Source organism: Rattus norvegicus, chromosome 16, assembly GCF_021556685.1.
Source record: "Rattus norvegicus strain SHRSP/BbbUtx chromosome 16, alternate assembly SHRSP_T2T, whole genome shotgun sequence".
Taxonomy (NCBI): Eukaryota; Metazoa; Chordata; class Mammalia; order Rodentia; family Muridae; genus Rattus; species Rattus norvegicus.
In genome coordinates, this window is record NC_141549.1 from 76,641,967 (window position 1) to 76,668,631 (window position 26,665).

Below are 26,665 nucleotides of genomic sequence, written 5' to 3' on the forward strand. Positions count from 1 at the left end.
TGTTTAAAGAAAAAAATTATTCTAAATTTTTTTCACAAGAAATTAATGGTTTGGGTTTTATTTATTTCTTTTTTTTTTTTTTTTTTTTACTTTTTCCAGACATGGTTTCTTTAAGTAGCCTTGGCTGTCCTGAACTAGCTCTGTAGACCAGGCTGACCTCCTCCCTCTGCCTCCTGAGTGCTAGGATTAAAGGCCTGTGTCACCATTACTCGGTGTGGCTTGTTTTTATAACACCCAAAACAAAACAGACAGAATCAGTGTGCGTATTCAGCAAGGGAGATCCAGAGAGCAGTTCAAACTGTATGCTAGGGTGCACTCAACATCCAGGTCCAACTTTAGGATGGGCAAAGTCAGAATTCCTCTGAGTCTATGTTCAGGAAAGTCTGACAGAGGGTACTGCCCACAGACGGCTGCCACTGAGGTCTTGTCTACCGAAAGGACCCTTGCAGAATTAAATTCTGCTCAGACTCCCTGGAAGCTGAGAGAAAGTTCTAGGAAACACAGTCAGGGGACGAATGCTCACCTCATCTAATATGGAATAAGAGTTATTTGTGTTCTCAGAACAGGAGAGAGGAAAAACCTACCCATCAACCCTCCTCCTCTTTGCTTTGTGTCCATGGATTCTGTGTAGGGGACAGAACACAGGATGCCACTCTATGCTAGGCAAGCACTCTACCACTGGACTTCCCCCAGCCCTGAATATTAGTTTGAGCCTATGCACAGCTCCTTTCGTGGTGGCTGTACAGGGCCCAGTGATTAAAGATGTTCATTAAGCACACATTGTCATACTCCTTTAAAACCAGCCAACACCAGATATTAGAAATCGGGAAGGTACCAGATAAACATCTGTACATCCTCTGAATTCTTTTAACAGTTATCGAGCCCCTCACCCCCATTTTTTTAATAGCTCAAGACTTCCGCTGCATCCCTCGAAGAAAGCCTTCGTTTTGAACCACATTCTGTCACTAATAATTCTGAAAGTGTGGGGTCAACCTGTAGTTTTTTGTTTTTTGTTTTTTTAATTTCTCTAAAGGATGGTTTCTAGTAACTCCACGAAAAAAAAAGGACAATTACTTTCCCCATAGAAGAGATGAGAAAACTGACATCTGCCCAGTCGATTGTCTTGCTCATTTGTGAGTTTTAAATCCCAACCTGGGTGTATTAATCAACTGTCCATTGTGCTAACGAGTACCTGAGCTAAATCAGCTGAGACAGAAGAAAGGTTTGTACATTTTGGGGAAGCTACAGTTTTCAACGACCCATCGATACTGTCCCATGGGCCTGTGGCAAGACAGCGCATCACAGCAAAACCACGTGACAGGAAAAAGCAACTAATCCCTTGACAGCTAGAAAGCAAAACAAAACGATGACAACATGCCAATAATAACTCATTTCTACTAGGCCCCACCTTCTGAATGTTCCACCAGCTCCCAGAGTGCCACGGACTGGGGACAGAGGCACATAGGCCTCAGGGGGCTATAACCAAACCACAGCACCATTACTAACTGCCCACTTCCAATCATAGGGCTGTGCCTGCCACCTTTGTGGCTTCGAGATCCTTTTATAATGAGCCCAAAACTTAAGAGTGCTCATTAATTGGATCAAGAAAATAAGGGACTCAGATGGGCTCCTAAATGGCACAAGAGGCTTTCTGGCTAAAAGAGACCATGGGTCTCGAGAATTTACTACTGACCGTTCTGTTGGTTATAAGGCCAACCCTCGGCCGCCCTACAAGTAAAAAGGAAGGGTAAAGAGTCTTGAGGGTCAATCTTCAATGACTAAAGTCTACATTGCTTTCTTTCTCTGATAAACGAACATCCAGAATTTGAGGGCTACATAACTCCTGGCCTGAGAAGAGTCTCATGCCAGGGCTGGTAGGAAGGTTCACAGTTGACCTCCTAGCTCTTCTGGAGTTCCCAGCACTCAGTAAGGTGAGCCATAGCTTCTAGGTGAATTCGAAGTACCAACACTCCCACCCCGGGGGTCATTGCCCACTGCCTTAGATCTGTTTGAGTCTCACACCCATGATGAACAGAACAATTGGAAGCCAGCAGCCGGGTATGCAATGAGCGCACAGCAGAGACTATCCCTCCAAGGCCTGCCTCACCCCAGACAGGCCCAAACTGGCCCACAACCTACTTCAACTCCCACTGTTGGCTTACAGACCTTGAACCTGGGAGTTCACTTGAGAAAAAAAATTTTTTTTCACTTGTTCCAGTGAAAAACTTGCTGAATGAGAGACGTTCTTGGAGGGGTTGAGTGAAGAGAACAGCCAGAACAGACTCACTGCCTGGGCCAAAGCCAAGCCAATCTCATCTCTGCCCCTTTCTGCCAAATGGAGCCATTGAGAATGGAAAAAAAAAAAAAAGACACCACCCAACATTTCCTATTGTTTTCATCCTAGTGCCCTTCCAAGACCTGAGTTGAAAGCTTAGTCCTTAGTGGAGCTGTTAGTAGAATGTGGGTGAGAAGTCTTTAGGTCACTGATATGCACCTTTTGAGAGGGACAGTAAGACCCTATACCTTCTTCCCATCTTTGGGACTTTTCTGGCCATGAAGGAAGTGGCTTTAGACCAACATGTGTTCTACCCATAATGCACTGCCTCTACTAAGGCAACAGACCAACCGATCATGCACCAGCCTCTCCTACATAAGTTGGCTCTCTGGAGTATTTGCTGTATCAGGAAACTAACCTCATTACTTATTAAAGAAAGGTTGCAAAGTATTACACAGCAGCCAGGCAGGAAGAACAATGGCGGCCCTACACAGGGCATCGCTAGCCCAGGTAGTTAGATGATTCCCAAGCCCAGTGTGTAGAACTAAACTACACTTTAGAAGTGGCCAAGTACCACTTAGATCACCACAAGAGACTAGTGCACAAACCAGCAAATGACAGGGGACCTTCTTTTCTGCAGTGAAATGTGTCATCACTTACTAAAGACCCAGTAAGCACTGAGCTCTCAAGGGAAGCACAGACCAGGCACTCCATCTACTACAAAGGTCATCAACCTGTAGGTTGTGACAGCCATGGGGGGGAGGGGGCGGGGGGGAGGGATCACATATCAGATATCCTATATATTAGACATTTACATCGCGGTTCATAACAGTGGCAAGGTTGCAGTTATGGCCAGGGATCACCACAACATGAAGGACTGTCGCAGTGTTAGGAAGGTTGAGAACCACTGCTCCACTAACTCCTGCTTGCTAATCACAATGACAGTTAAGCAGCCATTTTGAGTGTTTTATTACAATCAAGAAGAACCTGGGCTGCACGACAACAGCACAAGGCTGCAGTTCATCGTCGGAAGAGAAGCAATCAGGATTCGAACCTGCAGCCAAGCCCACAGACCCCCGTGCCCTCTCACCAGCCATTATTAAGTTTAAAACGCTATTGCTTCAGTGGAAACTATTTCTTGATTGTGCTGCTTTTAATCACAACTTAAAAAAAAAAAAGCTCCTTTGTCATGACCATGTAAAGGAATTTAGTTTACATAGGTGGGGGAGCAGCGAAGGGAGGGGGGATTGATGGAAATGTGGTACGCATTAGGCTCTCTAGTTCTTGGCTATTTGGCTCACTCTTTTTCAAGGTGGAGAAAGTAAAGAAGAGAGCACATATGGCCAGAATTGCTAACATCTTTCCACCTTCCCAGAGTTTGCTTTCGGCATGCAGATTACCAGCAGTGTTTGATAGGCAATTATCCACCCAAAGTTAATTTCTTCTCATCCCTAAATACCTGGGCAAACTCCACCACCACCATGCCATACCCATGGCACGAAGGCAGAAGTGGGGAAGGGCCCAGAGTAGCCAGGTCTCGATCACCATTGCCCTCCAGTTCCAAGGTGCTTCCTGCCAGGGCTCTGGGAAACTCAACCATGGATGAGTTTGCAGTGCAAATGGTGGTAGCTTTAAAGATGCAGGGGGCAGCAGCTACAGGACACAAAAGTGTATGGGCTTAAAGCCTGGCTGCTTGGGTCTCTTTGGCTCTCCCGTAAACTACACAGCACAGTGTAGTTGCTGGCATGGCTTAAGTCACTTCCAGCATTCGGCTCACCTGCCGGGTTAGGTTAACACTACATTTTAACTAACTAACCTTTGGGCTCCAGATTTCCGCCACCATAAAACGAAAGAAGGAAAAAACCGGGCAATCTTTTTTTCCTCCTTAGCAACAATGTAACAACCCCCCCCCCCCAGGGTAAAGTTTTACTCTTATCTATGCATTACTGCCAGCCAACAATTCAGACCCTCCGAAACTCTGAAAAAACTCCAAACTTGAGGTTGCAATTTGTACTGTTTGAGTCTTTCTCGGAAATTTTAAAACAAACCATCTCTTAGGTCTGTGTACATCTGAGCACATTTCAGTAGACCATGAAAGCTTCATTCCACTCTCAGTCACTCAAACCATGTTTTCTGCACACAAATTACACTTTCTTGACAGCCTCCCACAAGGCTCAGCCATAGTTCTGAGGCCAAAATGAGAATCAGAGAAGTCCTAACACTCATCCCAAGCCTGCACTTCCTTCCAAATCATCTCTTCCCCTTGACCTCCTGGTCTCCTAAAGGTGTCTGTCCTTCTTCCAGCCATGGCCAGCTATAGCCACTGGACGAAAGCCAACCAACAGTCAAGGACCATGCCGGTAAACAGCCAATAATCTGGTATTGCTGTGGGATTCTAAGAGGGGAAAGAAGAACCCAGGAAAGTAGGGGTGAGTGGGGCTGAGGGGAAAACACGCTTGAAGCACAACTGATTACAGGTAAGGGGTACAGCGAAGGGTAAAATACAGAGAACAAAAGAAAATGGAGAATCCCAAAGAAGCACCTTTCCTGGGGTGCGGCGAGAGAAGAGTTATTAGAGAAGTGTCAGAGGTAAAGATTAAAAATGAACAAAACAGCCCTGGCAGCTGTTTCAAATGGAGGAGACGCCTCCCATCCCATGCTCTGAAGAATGTGTCTACTGCCGACTTCCTGGTGATGCAGGTCACTGATGGCCTGTACGGGGCCAGGATCTGAGCCAGTGGAGGTTACTCCAGAGAGCTGACGGCCAAAGGACAAGGGAGACCAAAGCATTCCCTGCAGACAGGCTCTGAATTCCTGGAATGTCTGAAAAGAGTAACAACCACTGAGGACCACTAGCCAAACACACTAGAGGAAGCACACGGCGCTCTGCTTCCTCCCCAAGTGAACCGAAAATTGGGTGGCTCAGTGGTTAAGACCACTCACTGCTCCTGCACAGGGCCTAGGTTTGATTCCCAATGATCCATAACTACAATTCTAGGGGATCCAGCATCCCCTGGGGACCTCTGTGGGTACTAGGCACGCACACATACATGCATGCACACATACATGCATGCATACATACATACATGCATACATATGCATAAAATAAAATAAACTTTAAAAAAATTAAAGACAAACCAAACCCATGCAAGGAAATGGTAAAGACAAGAATTCGTCAAGAGCATTCTAGACAGCAGAAAGCATAGGAAGGTCAGATTTGGCTTGACAGAGAAGACAAGCTGAAAATAGCCGCTTACAAAGAAAGATGGCTCCTGCTAGCGAGAGCAAGCTGGTTCCCATAGCCAGGGACACAGATACTAAGGGGCTGGGCCACAGGACACAGCTATGAATTCAAGTGGGTAACCTTGCCACCTACCAGAGCAGCAGCCAAGGGGTTTATTCTAGATGTCGGCCTTGCATCAGAGGAAAGGGGTGGAGTGCTGGAGATGTCACCGCAGTAGGTGACAGACTGTGTGGTGATAAGTGGGACCCTCAGATCTTGGAACACGGAATTTCCAGACTGGTGAGATGGCTCAGCAGGCAAAGGTGCTCACTGCCAACTCTAATAACTTGAGTTCACTCCCTGGATTCCAAATCATGAAAAGGAAGAACTCCCACGAGTTGTCCTCTGACCTCCACATATACTCAAATATATATATATATATACATACATACATGCATACATGCATACATACATGCATACATGCATACATACATGCATGCATGCATGCATACATACATGCATGCATACATACATGCATGCATACATACATACATGAAATGTGATTTAAAAAAAACATTTAAAAGAACACTGATTTCCATTTCCAAGTCAAAGGGTTAATAGTCTCTCTCTGCCTCTGCCTCTGCCTCTGCCTCTGCCCCCTGCCCCTTGAAAAATCTAGTAGCTCAAAAGAACAGACCATGTTTTGTTTCGTCTTCCCTCCTGAAAAGTCTCAATGAGGCCCACCAAATTGCAGACTTACTATACAAAGAGCTCTCAACTCCAAACTTCTAAAACTCAAGTGTGCAAGGAATTGACGGGATTTTGAGGTAAGTGAATGGTAGAGACCGAATGTTAAAAAGCGAACGGAAGAAAGGATTTCGGAGATGACAGAGAACGTAGGAAAGCATGAGTAATCTCCAAAGCGTGAGAATAATATGTATGTTACTACGTCACATAACAAGAACAGAACACTGTCAAAGGGAAAGTTCACAAAACAGGACTGTGCGCAATACATGTGTTTTAAGACAGGCTTAGAGACATTTCCTGAAATCATAAACAAAGTGACAGAGAGGGGGGAGAAAGGAAAAAAGATAAAAATAGACTTATCAAGCTAAGAGCCTCTACATCCACATAAAGGGGATTACAGAAAACACAACAAAGTGGGGGACATCAAGGAAATAATGCAAGTCAGTTTTTTTTCAGAGGAGGGACATAAACGCTCAGGTCACACAGTTCCCAGCTCAAAGAATTATGATATTTAGAAACATAAGGAGTGAAAAAAAAAAAAGAAAAGAAAACCGACATTTTTAAATACACAGAGAAGACTATATCCATGTAAGCCAAAGGATCCAGCATTGGGATGGTAATGGATCCTGAAACACCAGCCCTAAAGGCTGTAGGACAGTGAAGGAAAGCCTTTAAAATCCCCAAATACGGTCCTGAGCCAAACCACCAGTCAGCCCTTGCCAACGGGATATAAAGGGTTAAATAGTAATGCGAGTCTTTCATGAGGACCTTTTTGTGTGTGTGTGTGAAGAACTTAATGAAAAAAGTGTAAGATTCAGGAAAATGAAGAGCTACCATATCAAGAAACGCCAAAAAGCAGGCTTAAAGGGGCTTCTCGGTAACACCGGACTCAGCCATATGGTTTCAGTCCACCCAGACTGAAGCGAGAGGCAAGGAAGAGTTCTGGAGACAGACTGATGTACCACTAACAGGAAGTAACAAAGAAAGGAAAGCGAGGCGATCCCCATCTCCAAGGGGATCCAATGGAGGAATAAAGGAAAGGAGACCCAGCAGCGGTGGTACACTTTATTGCTAGGTTGCAAATCATGCCTGCATAGCGCCAAGAAATTAAACTGCATACACATGAAGCCAAGAGCGCTGTGTGGCCGCATTAGGGAAGACGAGTTGAAGAGACTGTCTTCCACTTTAATTGCAGAAACGTCAATAAATACCCAGCACCAGGAGACAAAGAGGCCCCGTACTTGCCACAGTTGGCTGACAGCCTCCAGAAAGTGCTGCAAGGGAAACCGGTCACTTCTGGTTTGTGACCTTGGAGTGGGAGGGCATGGGGGAGAGGGCAGCACTTTTGATTCTTCAACTGTGTTTTGAAGCACAAAAACGCATGCATTTTGGGGAGCCTATGGCCTCGTGCAGAACGGGAATGAGCCACGCAATGCGAACTGGTAAAGGAATCAATCGGGAGACTGACTATACGTCTCTGATTTAAATGGAGCGGCTTTCACCGGGGCTCCTTGAGTAAAAACTTGGCTTTTCAATCGGTTTGTTTTCTTTCTTTCTCTTTCTGTGGCCACCGATTCGTTGTCTTGTCTTTTAAGCGGGGAAGGAGAGGCAACCCACGGGTCTCATCATCCCTCACCATTCCCAGATGAGAAATCCACTAGGTCAGAGTGGGTTCTGTTTACTTAGAACTGGAGCTCAACTTCTCCTGAGTAAGTTATGGAGCGCCCCTGCCCAGAGCTGCAGTGGCTCCAGAGCAAGAATGGGTGGATGGGGACCACTGACTCAACATCTGCCACACTCTCTCCAAGAGCACAAATGAGTGCACTAGGAGAGCTTTGTTGTTTCCAAACAGATGACCTAGGGAGCAGGAACGAGCTGGTTCTGGAAGCTGACAACCCGCTCCGCTATCGCCGAGGAGACGGCTAACCAACGGTTTAGGAAAATGGTTACGGATGGGCAACCCCATGCAGCAGCCACACCCACAGCTTACACAGCTCCTCTGGATCTCCCTGGTAAAACACTGCATTCTGATAGCAATGCTTCACTCAGCTATGAAAACTGGAGTCAGCTTTCTGCCCCCTCTTCTCAGTCCATAAATCTCCCGAGGCTTGAGGCAAGAAACACCTTCCCGGGACACAGCAATGCAAGTGAGATCTGGTAGCAGGCGGAGCGAGGGTTTTTGGTGGTAAGAGCTGAAGGTACCTTCCCAATTGCAGCAGAGGGCCTGGACAACATGGAGGCAGGTTTTGAGACACAGGGTCCCAAATGTGTCCTACTAACAAAGACCTCCCAATGGCAGCTGGACAGAGTTCAGTGTTCACACCAGGAGCCAGGATGTAACTTTGTTGATTGGTTAGCAAAGAAAAGAGCTGGTACTACTCAGTCGCAGTAACTCAGACTCTATTCCCTGACCACAGACCTACACACTACATACTTCTAGGCATTTCTTGGAATACTGCAGGACAGACAGACGGACAGACGGACGGACAGACAAAGATCGAAGGACCTGCCTACCGACAAAGAACAACAGGTGATTGGTTTGGAATCAATTATTTAATTGAAGCTATCCTGTTTTCGGGACCTCAGACAATCTAGAATTTAGGGAGCTGACCACAGAAAAGAAGTTTGCCCCACTAAACACACACACACTCACACACACACTCACACACACACACACACACACACATAGGGGGCACACACGCACGAATACACTCATGTACACATGCACGCACACCTGCAGTTTCAGAGTCCGCCATGTGGAATCCCATTGCTAACTGTCAGACTCCACGGACGTCACTGCTCCCTCACTAACTTAGGCTGCTGCAGCAATCTGGAACAAAGTCGTGAATGCTATGATGTTTTATCTCAGAAGCATGGCTCTGGCACCAGAAAATTTGAACCCCTAAGTAGAACCAAGATATCTGGTGCTTTCTCCCCCCGGAACCAGCATACCCACCCCCCTCTCCCTACCGCTCAGGAGGCTGAGAAGTTTCACTTAGAGTCAATCATTAGGATCGACTGAATCTTGGCCCCAATCCAGGCAAACATGCCAAAGTAAATAGCTGTTCCCACCGTGAGGTCACTGAACCTCCAGCCCTCTCCAGCCTTCGAGCTCACAGGGACAGCGGTCATAATGTCTCACAGGCTCTTGGAGGAAAAAGGTGAAGGAAAAAGATGAAGGGTAGAGAATGGGATTCGGAGCCCATGAGCTGGATAAGCCACAAGCTCTCGGCAGGGATGGCGAACGTAGGTCTCAACCCTGAACATTCACTCAGAAGGCACCTCAAGGTGGAGACTTCTAAGACACCCTCTCTCCACCCTGTCCCATGCCTCCTCCCCCAGTTTCTGATTCAGCAGCCATAGGTTAGGACCCAATAACTCTCACTCCCGGTAAGTTCCAGAAAACTGCTGCCACTGCTGGACTTGCGTTAGCTTGAGAAACACCCAAGGGGTTTGCAGTAAGGATTGCTTGGGTGTCTAGCAGCATCGATAGTCAGTGAAGTCCTTAGGGCCTCTGTCCCTAAGCAGTGACACTCGAAAAGCCAGAAAACAAAGATTTTTCCAGCACCGGACAGTGTACTCTGGAAGAAAACGGGCCCACACCCAGAGTTAGCAGACCTCAGCGGACCCCACCAGCAGCTTCTCCTACGAACACGTGTGCAGCACTTCACGTCTCTGGCTCTCGGTAAACACTTGCAGAAGGAGGGAGGGAGACAGTTGGGTGTTCCAGGCCCGCAGTCTAAATCTAAATCTTCCACTTTCCCCTTCGCTGTCTTGGAAACCCAGTACTGAATCCCAGGCCACCCAAGATGTAAACACTCCAGATACCCCAGGGGGCCCTCACTGCTCACATTGCCCAAGGATGTTGCCTGCGTTCACCCCAACCCAACCCCCAAGACTGACAAACAACAGGCTAAGAGTATGACCTCAGTCCAAACTCAAGCACGACCCCAGAGCAGGACCCCAATGCACACTCCAAGCATGGTGACTAGCAGGCCTTCATGTCATCCCATTAAAAGATGGCTCAGGACAGGTATTATATTATTCTCTGAAGAAGCCATGAATCCAGTGCCCCTGAGCACTGGTAGCCACAGACACACTCTGGCTTTCTACCCTCTATTTGCACACTGAGTCATGTAGAGGTAGCATACATGCTTTTCCTATTTAAGTCCCCCCTCCCAAAAGAAAAATCATTTGGTTCTAGGAAACTCTCAGGCAGCCAGGTCCCGGCCTCCCTCCCATCCCCCATGGCCCTCAACGCCTGAACCTTGGACAGACACAGCTTTGCATGATAACGACCCTTGAGAATGTCTTACCTACCCTCCTGCCCTCTGCAAGTTCACACAAACTCTGCTTGGCAACTACTGCCCAGGTTCGGTCACAAGAGTGGTCACTTCAGCATTTCTTGGGCACAAAACTAAATAAAAGCACAGCCATCGCCCCAAAGCTCCCAGCCTCACTCCTGAGACTGATTCTTTACCCAGACACATTCTTTCGCTCATCTCTGTACGTGCGTTCCCTCCGGCCCCTAACTTCCTGAAGGAGCCGCTCGGCTGCAGATAGGTTTCTAGATAATACACATCAGAATAGGCAACTCACATGTCCCGGTCCCAACCAGACAATAGTGGAGCTCAAATCTGAACCCAGGAAGTCAAGCTCACAAAACAGACGTAATATCCAGGATTCCCGTGTCCTGGATAGTTTTCTTGTCTACAATATAGAATGCTGCTCTCCAAGCCAGATCTCATTCAAGTCTCACTGGCCCCTCTTCCTTCCAAGGGCATCATATACATCAAAGGATTTAGAGGATACGGTCCCTCTTACTCCTCGATGCAAACTTGTACTAAGAAGACCAAGAACAAAGATGATACCCAAATCCTTCATTTAAGCCATCATTCTTTCTGTCCCCATACCCACACCCACCTCGCCATGCTATACTCTGTCCATGTACATTGGAACTGTTTTCAGCCCTTCTAAGGGTTTGTGCCTACATCAGGGAAATTCTGCCAGTGCCTAGGGTCCATCTGAGCCCAGGCCTTCGAAAAACAACTTGCCATCCATGAGACCACAGCTCTACACAGTCTGTGGGGAGGAGCTTAGTAAGAAGCGGACAGAGCACACGTGGCTCTCTTTAACCCAATCTAGAGGCCCACAGGGTATGAATACAGATCCAGGGACACGACAGTGAACACCCAATAGGAATGCTGGTCTCTCTCTCTCCAAGGAGACATTAGTCCTGACCTGATATGGGTTAAGTTGAAGCCAAGAGTATAAATGTTAATCAGAGTTGGTGCCTGGCCTATCTCAAGGCTGGCCTCATCTCCATCCCCAAAGTTTATCATCATGCTCCAGCTGTTTCTAAGCTGGCCTTCACCCAGGGGAGCAACAGATGTCAGCCTGGAGCTGAGGATCCTGGTTCCTGCCTTGCAGTCCTCTTAGTCCGTCTTCTTATCGGTACAAAGAGCAGAGGAGAAGCTGTAGGAACCCGGGGAAGCAGGTAGGCTAGAGCACTGCTTAGCACGGGTTCTTGCCTTTCACACGACCCACAATCTCTCTCCTTTTTGGCCACGGAAAGTTCAACACTGTATTTACTGAGTTTCAGGACACATTCCCTTGGCCATGATTAAAAGTGAGTTCCCCTAGAAGCTGCCCTGAGAGACTGTTGAACAGATGTCACCGTCCTTCCTTCTATGCCTGAAGAGACCCCTACGCAATGGGAGCAAATAGTATCAGACCCTTTCCTGGGACCCGCAAGTCCCCTACATTAAATAGACCTGGAGGTTTTGTGGGGCACCCAGTAAAACTATACTTGGAAAAAGTACCTGACAGGCATACTGGTTTTGTAGCTGTCCCCAAACTGTACCGAGAGACGCCCAGTTCTCTGAGCATGACACAACAAAAACAGGCCATGAACTGATACAAGACTCTCAGATGTATGTGTGCGTGGTATGCCTAGGACTGTTCACATGTTGTAGTCACATGTATATGCATGTCTATGTAGCTGCGTGTGCAAGTGCATGTGGGTGTGCAAAGGTCCGAGCTGTGTATTGGGGAGTGCCTTCGGCCATCACTCCTGACCTTATACATTAAGGAGAGGTCCCTCACTAAAGCCAGAGCTTGCTGGTTCGGCTGATGTAACTAGCCAGTTTGCTCCTGAGGTTTCTCTTCTCTGCCTCCTACATGCTAAGATTCCAGGCAGCCTGCCGCGTTCACCCGGCTTTTGCTTGAAGTTCTTAGGGATCTGAATGCAGTCCTCACGCATACACAGCAACCGCTTTATCCACAGGGCCACCATTTTTGTAAGAGTAAAAATAAAAATCCCTCAACTTTGCGGTCCCTTTTCAGCACTTCAAGCAACCCAGGGAACTAAAGAGAACTCTTTGCCTGAACTAACAGCTTCACCACTGTTCTACAGCTGTTTGAGCTGAGCCAGCGTGCAGTTGGTATGAGCAACTGGGCAACCGCCTCTAACCACATCCTCACTACCTGTTTGCAACTGAGTGGGTGAGGACTGAAGCAAACCGTGCTCAGGATATCAAGACGTGGGACCGACCCAGAAACGAGCACATCTAGACAAAGACACAAAACCCACTGGGAAAAATCTGAGACTAAGCATGATTCTAGCTTAGCCCAGCCTTGAAAGCAGTGCTTTATGGGAAAAAGGAATCGAGGCTCCAGGTCCCATTCAGATGAGCTCTAATGTAGACAGGCCACACTGTAAGAGAAAGCGCTGTCTTCCCAGAGGTGGTGACACAGCTGAAGAACTCACTCAACCTGCCACCCCCCTTCTATAGCAACCAGACCCAGGCTCCAGCCATGGCACCTGCGCTCTGTGACAGCTAAACATGAATGGGGACCGTCAGCCTGTCAGTGTGGCTACAGTCAAAGGCAGTTCAGCTGCTAAGGGAAGCAGATGGGCGGGGCGGCAGCCCAACGTGCAACCAAACCCGGGAGCCATGGCCATCTGCAGAGTACAGAGGCAGTTCAGGTAAGAGAACACAGGAATCAATCACCACCTTGGAGGCCGCAGGACCCTGGGCGAGCAGTTGGAGGGCTCGGATGAACACAGAGGAACATGTCCACGACGTGACGGAGTGTCTTGTCCCCACTGTCTGCGAGGCAGGAACCTCTGGCCCGAACCCTAAGGTCCAACCCCAAGAACAAAGCAAAGTGTCTCACTCACTGGACTCTCCTTCCACAAATCCCATAGATGCCCCCAAAGTAACTGTGGCTTCAACCACTGTCCCTGGATCCTCTTCTGCCTACCTAGTGGCACGCGCTGACTGGATTTCTATTAGGGTGTCTGGCCACAATTTCCCTTGAAGGAAAAGATGCTGCTTCAAAGGCAGGTGAGTGTGTTTTGGAAATGTTCCTCCTTCTTACTGTGCTGGGAGTGGAACCTAGGAGTTTTATACACGTTAGGCGTGTACTCCACAGTTGCACCGCACCTCGAACCCTTGCGTGTGTCTAAGGAAGACAGGACACAGATCCTTAGAGCAAAAGGAGATTTAAGAGGCCATGTAACCAGACCTCATTTTACAAATCAGGAAACTACCGGGAGAGCCCACGGGGCCAGCACTGCTTAGATGTCCACGGCTGCTGTGGCTACCACCGCCCCACTCCCACCTATCCTTCATTTTCCCCTCTATATATCCAGGCTTGGAAGCTCCACAGATTCTAGGCCCCTAAGCCCAAGTTTCTCCCCCACAAACGAGCCCTCTATTCATATTCTAGAGTCAAAATAAAATGCCAACCCAGAGACTAAGGGCCACTCTGCACCTAAATTGACTATCAAATCAATTTCTGAAAGTGGTGTGGTTGTAGCAGAGAGGGCTGCCCCAGGCCAGTGGCCCCTCTGCTAGCTCTCCCCTCCCTAAGTGAAGAAAGACTGAGAGAGAGAGAGCTGCCTCCTCTCACCCCTGGACCACTGAGCAGATACACCAAAGCCACGGGCCACAGTTCCTTGAGCTCCTTGTTGCTTTTCTAGGTGTGTCCCAGCCCTGTCTTTTGACTCGTACTCCAAGAAGTATAGAGACCTAGAACAGACAGAAATAACTCCAGACCAAAGGCTGGAGGTGGGTGCCATGATCTTCCAGGCTGAAAGACCTTGCGGGCCCCGGCCTAGCTTTCTCATGTTAAGGAATCTAGGTGGCACAGGTCAGTCCAGGGCTGTGGGTTGCTGTCTATCTGCAGGTGAGGGCAGGCACGAGAAAAGGCAAGAGCCTGTGATTGGGCGGTGGAAAAGGAAGGAGGGCTGAGAATTTTAGAGACAGGACAAAGAGACGGAGAGGAAGGAAGGAAGGAAGGAATATGGAGGAAGAGAAAGATGGTCCAAACTCCACGTGGCTTTAAATATGAATATCTTATAAGGGATGGATAATTATGGGACAATTTGTCTTATCTAGGTGGGCAGTTTATATCAATATCAATCGGCCCTGAGGTCATTGTGTGGAAGCTTTTGTGGGGTGAGGATTTACTGATACAAATCTGATTGATAAATCACAAGCCTCTAGATTTTTGATTTTACCGGATTACGGGGATTTGTAACTACAGAGGGCGGATGTCTGGGAATGTGAGCAGAATCTGCAGCAAGAGATCCGAGAGATGGGCAGTTGATACATAGTTGCTTAGAGGCCACAGAGACCTCCCGATGCGGGGCCAGAGGGTAGCCATAGCTGGGATGGTGCCATTTTTTTTATATTATTTCACGCAACACATGCAGTGTCTCCACATCTGACCACGGAAGAACAGGAAAAGGGGAACCTTGATGGACCAAGGAGGGGAAAGCTTACTCCAGCTCGCCTACTCTTGCTTCAGAACCACCATCGCAAACAAGAAAATGTGCCAGCAGATACATTAAGTCTGTAAGAAAAGAAGGCTCTAGGCAAAGAGCTGTCAGTCAAGGCAAAAAGGAAAACAATATATTGATTCTACTCTTTGCTTAGTGAAGGGCAGCCTCGCCCACAGCCCTCCTTCCCATTTCCCTACGACATCCACAGTGAGCGGTGCAATTGTAAAGAAAGGAAAAAGGCTTTTTAAAAAAATTACCAGGAAAACTGATACCAAGAGGGGCCTTGGGAGAGGGAAGCGGGACCAGATACTCTGGCTTGCGAGGAGGTGGACTGGAGGAGGGGAGAGGTTCCCCAGGGCCTAAGCTTCGCTGCGTGTCTGCTGGACCACTTTGCTGGCAACTGGACAACTGTTTCAGGATCTGGCTACGGACACCCTGAGCTGTCTGGTCTCCATCTGCAGGACTCAGCACTCCAGGTGCTCACAGACCCTCCTTTTTGCTCAGCTAGCATTCATTATGTTAGGTCCATCTCTGAGGGCTGCAAGTAGGGAGAAGCAGGGTTCGGGGTGGGATTCTCAACTGTTGGTAGCATCTATTCAACTCCTACAATGAAAGCATCACGGTGGTTTGAATGGGATACCCTAAAAAAATCAGGGGCTTCCTGTCATTCAGACAGAATTAGCATGAATGAAAGTCGATGGGTGCCCAGTCAGTGCCAGTCTGGAGAATTTTAGGAGGCGTGGCCTTGCTGGAGGAAGTTCGTTACTGGGAGCAGGGCTTTGAAGTTTCAAAAGGCATTTTGAATTTGCTTTCTCTGTTTACTGTGTCTGGCTTGAAAGGCGCACGCTCAGCCACCCTGCCTGCTCCCTCCTCTCTGTCACCCTGGACTCAACCCTGGAACCATAATCCCCAAATATAAACCCTTCCTTCTATGAGTTGCTTTGGCTTTAACCACAGCAATGGAAAAGAAAGTCATCTTCCTCCCATGAAAGACGAGGCAGGGTCCTCTGACACCCGGCGCCCTCCACCTTCCGGGAGACACACAGCAGGTGCTCCAAGAATTACTGTCCCTGGGATATGAAGGGTTAGAATGGAGTTGTGTGGTTAATACCTTCTGATTTCTGCCAAGTTGGATCCTAGGGGTCACAGACCAGAGGCACCCTGCGTCTGGGTGCTTCCATTGGTGAGGTGCACACTCCTGGGCACGACCGCCATTCCCAAGATGGAGCTCTCACCTATGAGACGCTTCAATTCGCTTAGGGAAATGAATGCAGAGATTTTTTTTAACTGGCTAGTTCAAGTCACAGTCACTCAATACCAATGTAGAATGAGCTCCGACGGCCCCCAAATTTGTTCTTTTCTGTCACATCTTCTTTTATCTCTTAACACTGAAACGTTTGTTTATTTGGTAAACTGAGACACAGGCAGAGCAAGAGCAGTCAGTCTGTGTCAACCTAGTATTCGGGAGAGCCAAACATTGGATGCGGGCTTGTCGACTTCGAACCGTACGCAAACTTTTCCCAACATGCCTTGCATGAAATCCCTGGTGGCTGCTGGAACCTGCCCAAAGGGTTCTTGTCCCCAGGATCAGCAAACACTAAAGCCTGCACATGACTTACTGGGACTTGGAGTAATCAGTGTCCCCTGAATTTAGGAAGGTGGCTTGTCAGGGGCACCACACCGGAGGGGTCCCTCAGAAGCTACACACACACACACACACACACACACACACACACACACACACACACACATACACACCTGCCCCCGATCTCAGCCAGAGTAGAAAAGACAAGAGCACACCCTCCGCTGCTTCTCTGAAAGCAGTGGCAGAATGAGAAAGGTCTGGGGACAAGAGTGGACACCATGTGCAGGGAGGAGCAAGGCAGGCTACAGGAGGCAGGCTGCCATTAGCTTCCCAGCAGTTGAGCAGCCCAGCCAGCCACACTGTTGGGCAACTGTGCTGTCCACACTCACAAACACACAAGAGCCACAGGTACAGAGCCTAGCTCACCAAAGACTGTGTGCACACACATGCTCACACACCCGCACGCACCCTACTTGCATCCCATCTTCATCCCGTATTACAGCCGTGGCCTCTCTCACCCTCCTCCAGAGAAAACCAAGACACCCGAGCTGACCCAGTCCCTCAGCCATGACCAGTCATTACCAGTCGGCCTTTACATGGTAGCTCTAGAAACTCTCACAAGCTCAGGAGAGAGGAGACACGCCACTGTGACAGCTTCTAATGACAGCGCTCTTGCTAAGGCCCAGCTTGGTGGTGTCTTGTGTTTGAGATGGCTCAGGCTCTGGCCTGCATGGCACACCACACCCACAGAGCTTTTCCTGGACCCAGTTCTAGCAGGTGATTCTTCCTGAGTCCATGGTAGTTCCTACCTGCCACGCTCTACCCCAGACCTACAGACCAACCATCTCTGTGGTTCTTTCCCTTCATCAGAAGAACACTTCCTCCCTCCTCCACCACAGGGCCCCAACTCTTCTTGGTTAGAATGCAAGTCTTTAGAAAGGCATTATCCTGCACACCTTCTGCTCTCTGGATTAGGAGGCTGCAGAAGGAGCGGGAATTACATCCGAGTCACATTGAACAACCATGTGACTGACCAGAGGAAGTCTGTCTTAAAATACACCGATTCAATCCCACAGTCCTCATAAATTCTCCCTCAGGCACAGACTTCCTCCAAAGCAGAACTAACATATGGAGTACAGGTACTGTGACCCGGGAAGCAGAACTGAGGCATGATGGGGGAAGCGGGAGAGGAGTCAAAGCTTTGCCTCAAGCTGGCCCCAGGAGCAGACAGAGAGGTGTCCAGTCCTGGCGAGAGCCTTCCACTTGCAGGATTCCACCTCACTTCCAAGTCTCACCAGTGCCAATCCGCCCAGTGCCCTCCTCATTGTCAAGGCAGGTCTCCCCAAGGCTTCTCAATCCTAAGGCAGACTAAAGGACAGCACACAATGTGAAGGAATTGCTTCACTGCAACCTCTCCAACCTATGCTCATTTACGAAGGTAAGGGCTGGCTTTTGGACAACAGAGATTTCCCCCTCCCTCACCAAGAATCTGACTGCAGTTGCTTTCGGAGCCCCTGGAGAAAGGAAAAGACCTGGACTTTTTCAATCAGTGGGGCTGGCTCCCTAGCTGCCTGTGTGATTGGAGCGACCCCCACCTCTTCCCACACCATCCAGAGAAGCAATGCAAGCACATCCATCTGCACAGCCAAGTACCTGCCGAGGATTCCAAACTCAGCAGATCTGGAAAGATCTGTGAAGCAGATTCTCGACTCAGTGCAGTCTGCATCGGGACTGACTCCTTCTATGGAGGCTTAGATTTGCATAAGAACCCCCACACCCTGAGCCGGTATTTAAATGGATATCTGTGAAGTGAAGAACTTGCCACCTGAAAGGCACTGAAAAGCAATGCCTGACACTTGGAAGAGCTTCCTTGCACCTCTGTACCAGCAGGGGTAGGGGGATCCAAAGCCGCTTCCTTCAAGGAACCTCAGTGGGTCACTTAGAGGCTAGAGGCTACCTACAGAGTTTCAGTCTTGTCCTCCTGCACCTCAAGACTTTGTCCAGAGCTAACAAGTACCTGCTTGGTATCCCTCCTTCCCTCCTACCTCCAAGCCTCACCTGGGTGGCATCTTCACTTGGGCCAAGGTTGACATTCTTCATGTGGTTTTGCTACTCCAGGACTAGTTTTGTTGGGGTCCTACATCCCTCTCCTTGTCCTTGACCCCTGAACCCAGGAATACCCTTCTTGATCTCTTTCCCGTTCTTAACTGTGATCAGTAGCTACAGAAATCCTCCGAGTTTCTCTAAACCCTGTAGAAAAAAAAATGTCAGGTCTGAAAGATAAAACTGCTTATCAGAAGTGATTAGTGCACAGAGACCCTGGCAGCCAGGCTCGTCTCACCTGCCAGGGTCCTCTCCAAAGTGTCCAAGGCTAGAAATGGATCCCAGTTGTGGAGCTGGGACCAAAGGAAGCTTGGGAAGGGCGGGTGTAGTCTGTGAGCCTGGGGGCCACACGGGACAGGGATGCCTTGAGGGATGGAGCACACAGTGTGGAAACGGCTGTGTATGAGGGGTTAAAAGAGCATGAATCCGGCCCACTCTCACCCTGAGGCTCCAGACATTGAGATTTCCTCCACCAAACCACTTCCCAAAACCGAGAGGATATCCAGTGGAAAACACCGTACGAATTCATTCCAAACAAGCACGCAAAAAAAATGACACCCCGAGACAGTCCCAAGAGGAAATATTGTGTGGAGACGGCTGACGGAAAGACAGGGATAGCAAGAGAAATCCCCTAATCCTGCCTGAGTGAGAAAGAATTCTGTCTGAAAACTGATTCCTCATTCTTCGAGAGACCAAAGTACTCTCTTGGCACCTCTTCCCAGCTCACAACATCCTTTCAGAACTTGTAAATAATGTCCCTTAATTCCTACCCTGAAGAAAATGAGCCTTTATTCCCCTAAATGTAAATGTCTCTTACCTGAGAATCAGACCTAAGGAACAGCCTTGTCTCACAGGGTGGGTAGCCCAGGCTAAAGGCCCTTGAGGGACCAAGGCTGTGCTGCCTCAAGTGTAAGCATCGATGCTGTGCACCTGAGCCTAGCGCTTACCCCAAAGTCCTCATTAAACAGATGATCGCTCTCCCTCCAGCCTCTGGAAGGAGTCAGTTGGAGCCTAAGTGATAGGGCAGACTCACCCTACTTCTCAAACCGGTTCTTACTAGCTCCAGCTGCTTAGACTGCCACAGAATGAGCGGCTTCCCTCTCAGCTCCCGAGATAAGCTACTGCTACCAAAGACACCACACATCCCCTGCAGACTCCTGTCTGAAAGCAAGGTCCTCACTCATGGTGCTACCTTGGAGTGAAAAGGGTGCAGGTCCTTGGAGGCCCTTCCACCCCAGTTCCTCCCTCTCTTCATCTTTGGTTCTGGTTTGCCACAAAGTATCTTCCTCGGCCCCACATTCCCGCCGCCAGGATGCTCTGAAGCCAAGCAATGGTGCACTAAACCCTGAGACCACCAAGCAAAACAAACCTTGCCTTTTCCTCCCTTACACTGTTTCTCTCAGGCCTTCAGTCACAGCAAAAAAGTAGTTAATACAACCACTGTGTAAACAGCTAAGGCCACATATTCCGTGGAAAAGATTTTCAGTCTTTCCTTCCAATCCCCTGTTCACTCACTCCGTCATTTCAACACATCTTGGGCACCAGCTTCTGTGCCTCTATGTCCCCAATCGGACCCCTTAAAACCACCAGGAAGCAAAGGAAGAAACCTCAGTATCTGCCTTGGTTTTTTTTTCCCCCACAAGAATTCAAACTCGGCAGAATGCAGAAAGTGTTTTTCAACGCGTACCCCCAAGCACAGGCCCCAGCTTCCAAAGCATTCAATTCAACCAGCCCCCCTATTCGTTTGACTCAACAAATGCCTATTTTCAAAGAAACTTAAGCTGGCTGCTTCTGGTTCACTTCCCTCAAAGGAGGCCATCCTGAGGCCTGCCCCTCCCAGAACCAGGAAGTCCCAAGTGCCAGCACTAAGTGGCACTCAGACCAGGGAAACCGATGTGGCTGAGGCAGCTCCCTCAGACATGGAGACAGCTTCAGAGCCAGGTCTTCTTAGGCAAGCCAGAATGACAGCGTTAGTGACAGGCAGGGCCCCTTACACGGCAAAGCCATAGTTCAAATATTTATCGTATGTGTCTGGCTTTCACACAGAATGTGCAACCTGCCAGTTACCACTGTTTACCTTGGTAGAAATTCACGGGAAATCTTAGTCTGAGCAGGCCCAGAGTTTATTTTACTGCCAGAGAAACAACTTTCTTTGATAAATCACCCGTGTGACAGTGTTCCTGAAAGACTAAACAAAGATCTCAAACGTAATCTACAGCCTTTGAGAAACCTTGCAAAGCTAATGCGTGTTTAATTGGCTGCTCTAAGCAGGTTGGGGACAGGGCAAGGGTCTGACATTTCTTTGGCCATTTGTTCTCCTTTTTTTAAGGGGAGAAAAAAAAATACAGATTGAAGCTTTTGGCTCGTTTCTGCAAAACTGGATGAAACCTACCAATATCTCAAGGCCCCTTTCTTCTGAGTGTAGCCTATTTGTGGGGCTGAGTGGCACAAGGAACCGGTTTGAAAAGGAAACCCCCGGACTGGAATACTGCTTGAGAAAAAAAGGGGGAGGGAGAGGGAGGTGCCCCAACACAAAAGGGGCTCTCAAATCTCTCTGAAACAGACCCCAATAAATTATGAGCGGAATATATTACGGATAAGATTTCTCAGGAGAACACTGACACAAAAGACAACTTCGGTGGGCGTGTCCTGGACCTGCCGTAGATTGGGTTATAATTGTCTGGCGGCTTCCAGACGCATGACTGAAAGATGTCATCTAATGCAAGTCCGGATCTCCTTCACTTCTAGAATAGAGAGGGTCTGAGGCTTGGGGGAGGGGCAGCTGCCCGTTCGTGTTCGGTTTGTTAACTGCAGTATCTTGGGGCAACACAATCCCTCAAAGTTTCCCAAACCAACTCATAAAAAACCTCTGCTAACCGGAGAATCACCTAGACATTCCACTGTATTTCCTAATCTTTCGCTTTTTTTTTCTTTTAAAGTTTTTCTCTCTTTGCCCAACAAGATGGCTTCGTGAGAATTCTCCTCCCTAGGCTGAGCTCCACCCAGAAATGGTTCTCAGCACTAAGTGAACATAACTATGGCATCCATAGTCCGGGGAAATGGAATTAATTAATCGACTTGATTAATTGAGCACTCCGAACAACATAATGTTGTGATTACCATTTGAGAAGCAGGCCCAGGGAGGTTGAGAGACTCCCTGTGGTGACCCAGCCTGAAGAGTTTAGATTTAACCCAAGTCTGTCTGGCTCAGTCAGCTTGGCCTCCCCACCAAGAAGAAATCCCACCTTCTCCGTGAGCACCTTCTCCGTGTAAGGCACGGAGCATTTAAAGTCCGAATTCTGGGATGAAAGGAACATTCCTTCTCCTCCACCATCTTGGCAGAATAGGAGGTGTCTGGCATGCAAGGGGAGACCCGAACTCGTCCTGTACCTTGTGGCCCAGCAAGTACTAGCAAAGGAAAGCGGTCAGGGATCCAGGCCAGGCCAGGCAGCCTTGAGCTAGCCTTCTCAGTCTACAAAGGGAGGGCATGGAACTGGTTGGTCTTCGAGGTCCCACCCACCTCAGACTACCTTTACAGTGACAAATTGGTACCAGTGAGCCACCCAGCAATCAGAGAGATAGCAGCATAGGTTTTCCCCAATCCCAGCTTGTCCCCTATCTGTCCCCCTCTACCACCCACCAGAAAGGCTTCCAAAGGGTGACATCGGAGGGCCACCCTCCTTGGTCACCTTACCCATAACCGTTATACATAATAGCCATCTTATAGTAAAAGGAGAGAGGACGTCAGACGTCGTAAGGTAGGCCAAATACACGGATGAATACTGTCTGATCCGTTCCTCTGAAGTCCTCTGAGTAGCCACCTTCGTCAAGAAAGCACGGAGAATGAATGGTGTTTGGGAGGGGCTGAAGGGGAAGGGGAGAGGTTATTGTTTTAACAGGCACGAAGTTTCAGGGCAGGTAGCAAAAAACCCCAGAGACAGACCTGGTGATGTTCCCTCCACAGTGTACTTAACACCGCTGACCTAACCCTGAGAAACACCTGAAACGGTAAGGTGTCTGTTGTATGGTACACCACCGTAGCAACAGGAGGCAGTTTGACAAGACCAACGCTTGGCACCGCATGGGAAGGACTGGCCCTAGGGAATAAGCTGGTCAGAACTAGACTGAACCAGAGAAGAGGCATTAGCCGGTCCTAACGTGCACGTAATGCTCACGTCTGTGAAGCAAGCAAATGTAGCCATACAACCCAGCACGAAGAGGGTCAAAGGTTCAAGAGAGAATTGGGTTTGGTTTAAAGAATAAAAGAACCAGCAGAGACGCTGGAGCTTCCAAAAAATCACCTTTTATTAGGTTGGGTGAAAGCATGAAGGCCCCACTCACCCAAGACAGATCTAGAATGAATGAATGAATGAATGAATGAATGAATGAGCGAGAACGCAACAAAATGAGCTTGAGTCCAGCTTGTAGGCTACTTAACATTTCCTCTCCTCTGCTTCTCACCAAATCTGCACCTGAGTATCAGCTGCCATCTCGCTAGGGGAAACTGAGGCAGGGACAGTCGGAGAGGCTTACTCAGCATGGCAGGGTCCACGCACAGCAGCAAAGAGCTGCTCAAAGGATGTGGCTCTGCCTCACAGGGTACAGCAGCCCCATCCCGGGGCTCACTATTTTAGGGCACCGATGTGACACTCGATGACATCTGCCTCAATGCCTTCCTGCCAGCCAAGGATCAGAGAGAGAGGAAGGTGCGCCTTGCTCCCAGGATGAGAACTTGGTTCTTTACAGCGTTTCCTCCTGGTCAGTCAGGCTACTCTGCCACCTAGACCCTGGCTCCTCGGATCAGCCCCTTGGCTCTCAAACCCTGATAGGAGCTCTCCTATTTGTGATCGCAGACAAGTAGGTGGTCCTGTCACCTGTGCGACCCCACAAACCATTCCAGGCTTTGCGTTCAACACAGTTTCAACATAGATTCCCAACCCATGCCTGGGGTTGAGAGAAGAGGCAGGATGTGAGCCACATTACACGATATAGTGCTTGGATCGAAAGGCCAAACACCACTCCCTGTGCTCGGGACACTTGACAACTGTCCTGAGCTCACAGAGTGTGGATGAGACCCATGTTCTAGGTGCCCCGAGTTGTTTGCCCTGCTAACACCTCTCCCCTCCTGTCTATCCTCTTACTTTGAATGAACTGGACCAGGTCACTCCAAACCAAGCATGTCCAAACACGACAACAAGTTGCACACATCCACTTGGAAGGGATGCTCTCCTTTACTGGGAGCCTACTGTGTAAGAGACATTGTCCAGGGACTGGTTAAAAGCATAAATGAACCTTATTTTGTTCTCAGACTCAGGTTTTCTTCCCATTTTAGCAGTGAAGTTAATGCATTCTTTGTCAGTGGTGCAGGAGAGAGAGAGAGAGAGAGAGAGAGAGAGAGAGAGAGAGAGAGAGAGAGTATCTATTAATCTCGCAGAAGGTAAATATGGCCCCAGACACAGAGCCTGCTCTCAAGCAGCCACACTGCTGTAATTGTCGTGCTGGCAGCTGGTCTCCCCCATATCCAAGAGAAAACCTAAAGTTTAGTTTGGAAAGCCTGAGCTGACTTTTTGTAAGAGAGCGAACTGCCTTCCAGTGACTCTCCAACAGCGGCTCAGCCAGAGAGAGTCCTGAGGCGGCGTGAGAACAGATCCACCAAGGAGCAGGGACCACGGGAACTACTTCTAGGAAATATTCCCTGTGCCGTGCCAGCTCGGAGAAGATTTCCCTTTCCTTGCCTGTTTCACTAATTTTACTTATTGCCAGGGAAAGACTTTTCTCTTTGAGGGAATGTATAAACAAACGAGGGGAAGATACTGTCTCAGAGGGCAAGAAAAACTTGCAAAGAAACCCTTTTTTTTTTTTTTTTTTTTTGTGAAAAGAAAACAAGGAGCTGATCAAGAACCGTCAGGCCCCAAATGTAAAGATGACGGTGACAAGGCACCCCACTTCCTTGGGAAAGGACTGTGGTCCTCCCACCGGTGTTTCAGGAAGGCCTAGGGGGGCACTCACAGGAAACAGAAAAGAAGCAAAGTGGTTGGAAGTGAATAGAAATCCCATGGTGGCTATGTATGAATCAGATTAGCATCTCCCTGAGATAAACGAATGGAGAGAGAGAGAGGGTGAGAGAGAGCAAGAGGGGGGGTGGGGGGCAGGGAAAGAGAGAGAGAGAGAGAGAGAGAGAGAGAGAGAGAGAGAGAGAGCTCATGCGCTTTTAACACTAAGGGTGTCAGTGTGGAAGCTTGCAGATGCTACACTGACTGGCCTCTTTAAGAACTGAGCATAGCACCGTTCCCAGCCTGTAGTACACCAGGCAAGGTGACCACCATTTTCAGACCAAAGACTTTGCATCAGCTAACTATGGGCTCCCTACATCTGTTGCCTGATCCAGGCTGATCTGGCTGCATTCCTGAGCGTCAGCACACACACTTTCTGCTGTTGTCTTCTGCCTGTTGAGGAAGAAAAAAAGTGCTGTGCACAAAGAGGGGAGAGTGCAGAAAGCGGAGAATACAGCAAGGTAAGCAGGCCACAAGGTTTAAAAATGCACCGTTCAGTGGAGAGGGCAACAGGCCCGCTCCAGCTCCATGCTGGTAGTGAGGGGACTAGGAGGCAAAAGGACAGCAAGTGAGCCTGTGTGCTCGCCCCTAAGGAGCACACTGCAAACAAAATGCTCTCTCCAGCAACTGATATCTTCCCACTGGGGACACCAGAGCCACTTAATCCAAAGCGCGATCCCTGGAGTGGGGAGTCAAACATTCTTTGCCTTGTGTTAGCTTGCATTGTCCAATGCTTTTGTTTTCTAACTGAATCCCATCAGTGTGGCTGACTGCCTCTCTTCCTCGAAACGAACAGAGATAGGTAACAAGCTTCTCAACAAGGCTGCATTCTGCAGGGTGCTAAGAAGGGCAGGGCTAAGCTCGGTCCCCACTGAGAGGGAGAGAGAGAGAGAGAGAGAGAGAGAGAGAGAGAGAGAGAGAGAGAGAGAGAGAGGGAATATGAATGAATGAGAATATCCTATTTAGCATTTCCTGAAGATCCTTACAAACAAAAAGCCAAGAAATGCTCTCCTCTCCCTCAGAGAAGCCTGAGATGCCCAGTCTTCACCACACCTCGCGGGCACCTGTGTGTCATAGTCACAGTACTGTTCTCAATCTTACAGGAGAGGAGGAGGCCCCTCGGTGAGTCAGAATACTCCAAGGGAGGAAGGCAGCTAGCTCCTTCTGTATCACCACTAGGATGTCATAAAATGAACCGTATGCAAGGTCTCAGAGGACATCATGAACCTAAGAAGAGAATACTTTTAGGGTTCCAGGGGTTACAGGACAGCGATCTTAAAGGGCCCATCACTCTGGACCACCGAGCCCGACTGGCTATTGATAAGAGGCACTTCTTTAAGTTAGCACCGCCCTGGGGGCTGTTGGCTTGGCAGGATCCTACTGCGGTGGGGGAGTGACAGGCAAAGGTAAGTTAAGGCATATCCTCTGGACTTCTGCATTTGTTAGAACGCCAACATTTGAATGGCAGGTTCTCCCAAAGGCTTGCCTCTTTAGTCCTTGACCTCCAAATGTATCTACGTTAGCTGCCACGAAACCCGCAGGGGACAGAATTAGGGGACAGGAGTGAGAGATTTGGGGGAGAATTAATGACAATTTGGGGTTGATAAGTTCCAGACAAAGATTCTGGACCTACAGCCACTTTCTTAACAATGCTGCCCTGGCTTTGGCCTTTTAATTCCTATAAACTCTTCTGTAAAGGAAAGTCACTACTCTCTAGAAAGTCATCGATTGGTGCCAGTCGGGATTTTAAAATCTAAAGTTAAATTTTATTTTATTCCAGGTAGGTATATTTGGAACGATGTCTAGTATAATTCATTGTGCTCAATAAATATTAAGTAAACGTGATAAGAGCAGATAGACTCGGACACACTCACCCTGGCTTGAGAGC

At 48.6% G+C, this 26,665-nt stretch overlaps 2 protein-coding genes across 2 annotated transcripts in view; one reads left to right on the forward strand and one right to left on the reverse strand.

Annotated features, from left to right (window-relative positions):
* Positions 1 to 26,665, forward strand: part of Erich1 (glutamate-rich 1) — a gene marked incomplete at its 5' end in the record, with an annotated part of 52,793,804 nt that overhangs the window by 45,771,407 nt on the left and 6,995,732 nt on the right.
* The window catches only part of Sfrp1 (secreted frizzled-related protein 1), a 38,400-nt gene that overhangs the window by 3,795 nt on the left and 7,940 nt on the right, over positions 1 to 26,665 (reverse strand). Inside the window, exon 3 of one of the 2 annotated variants that reach the window (XR_015639598.1) lies at positions 96 to 152. The gene's annotated coding sequence lies outside the window, so the exon portion shown is untranslated. 2 annotated transcript variants of the gene reach the window in all.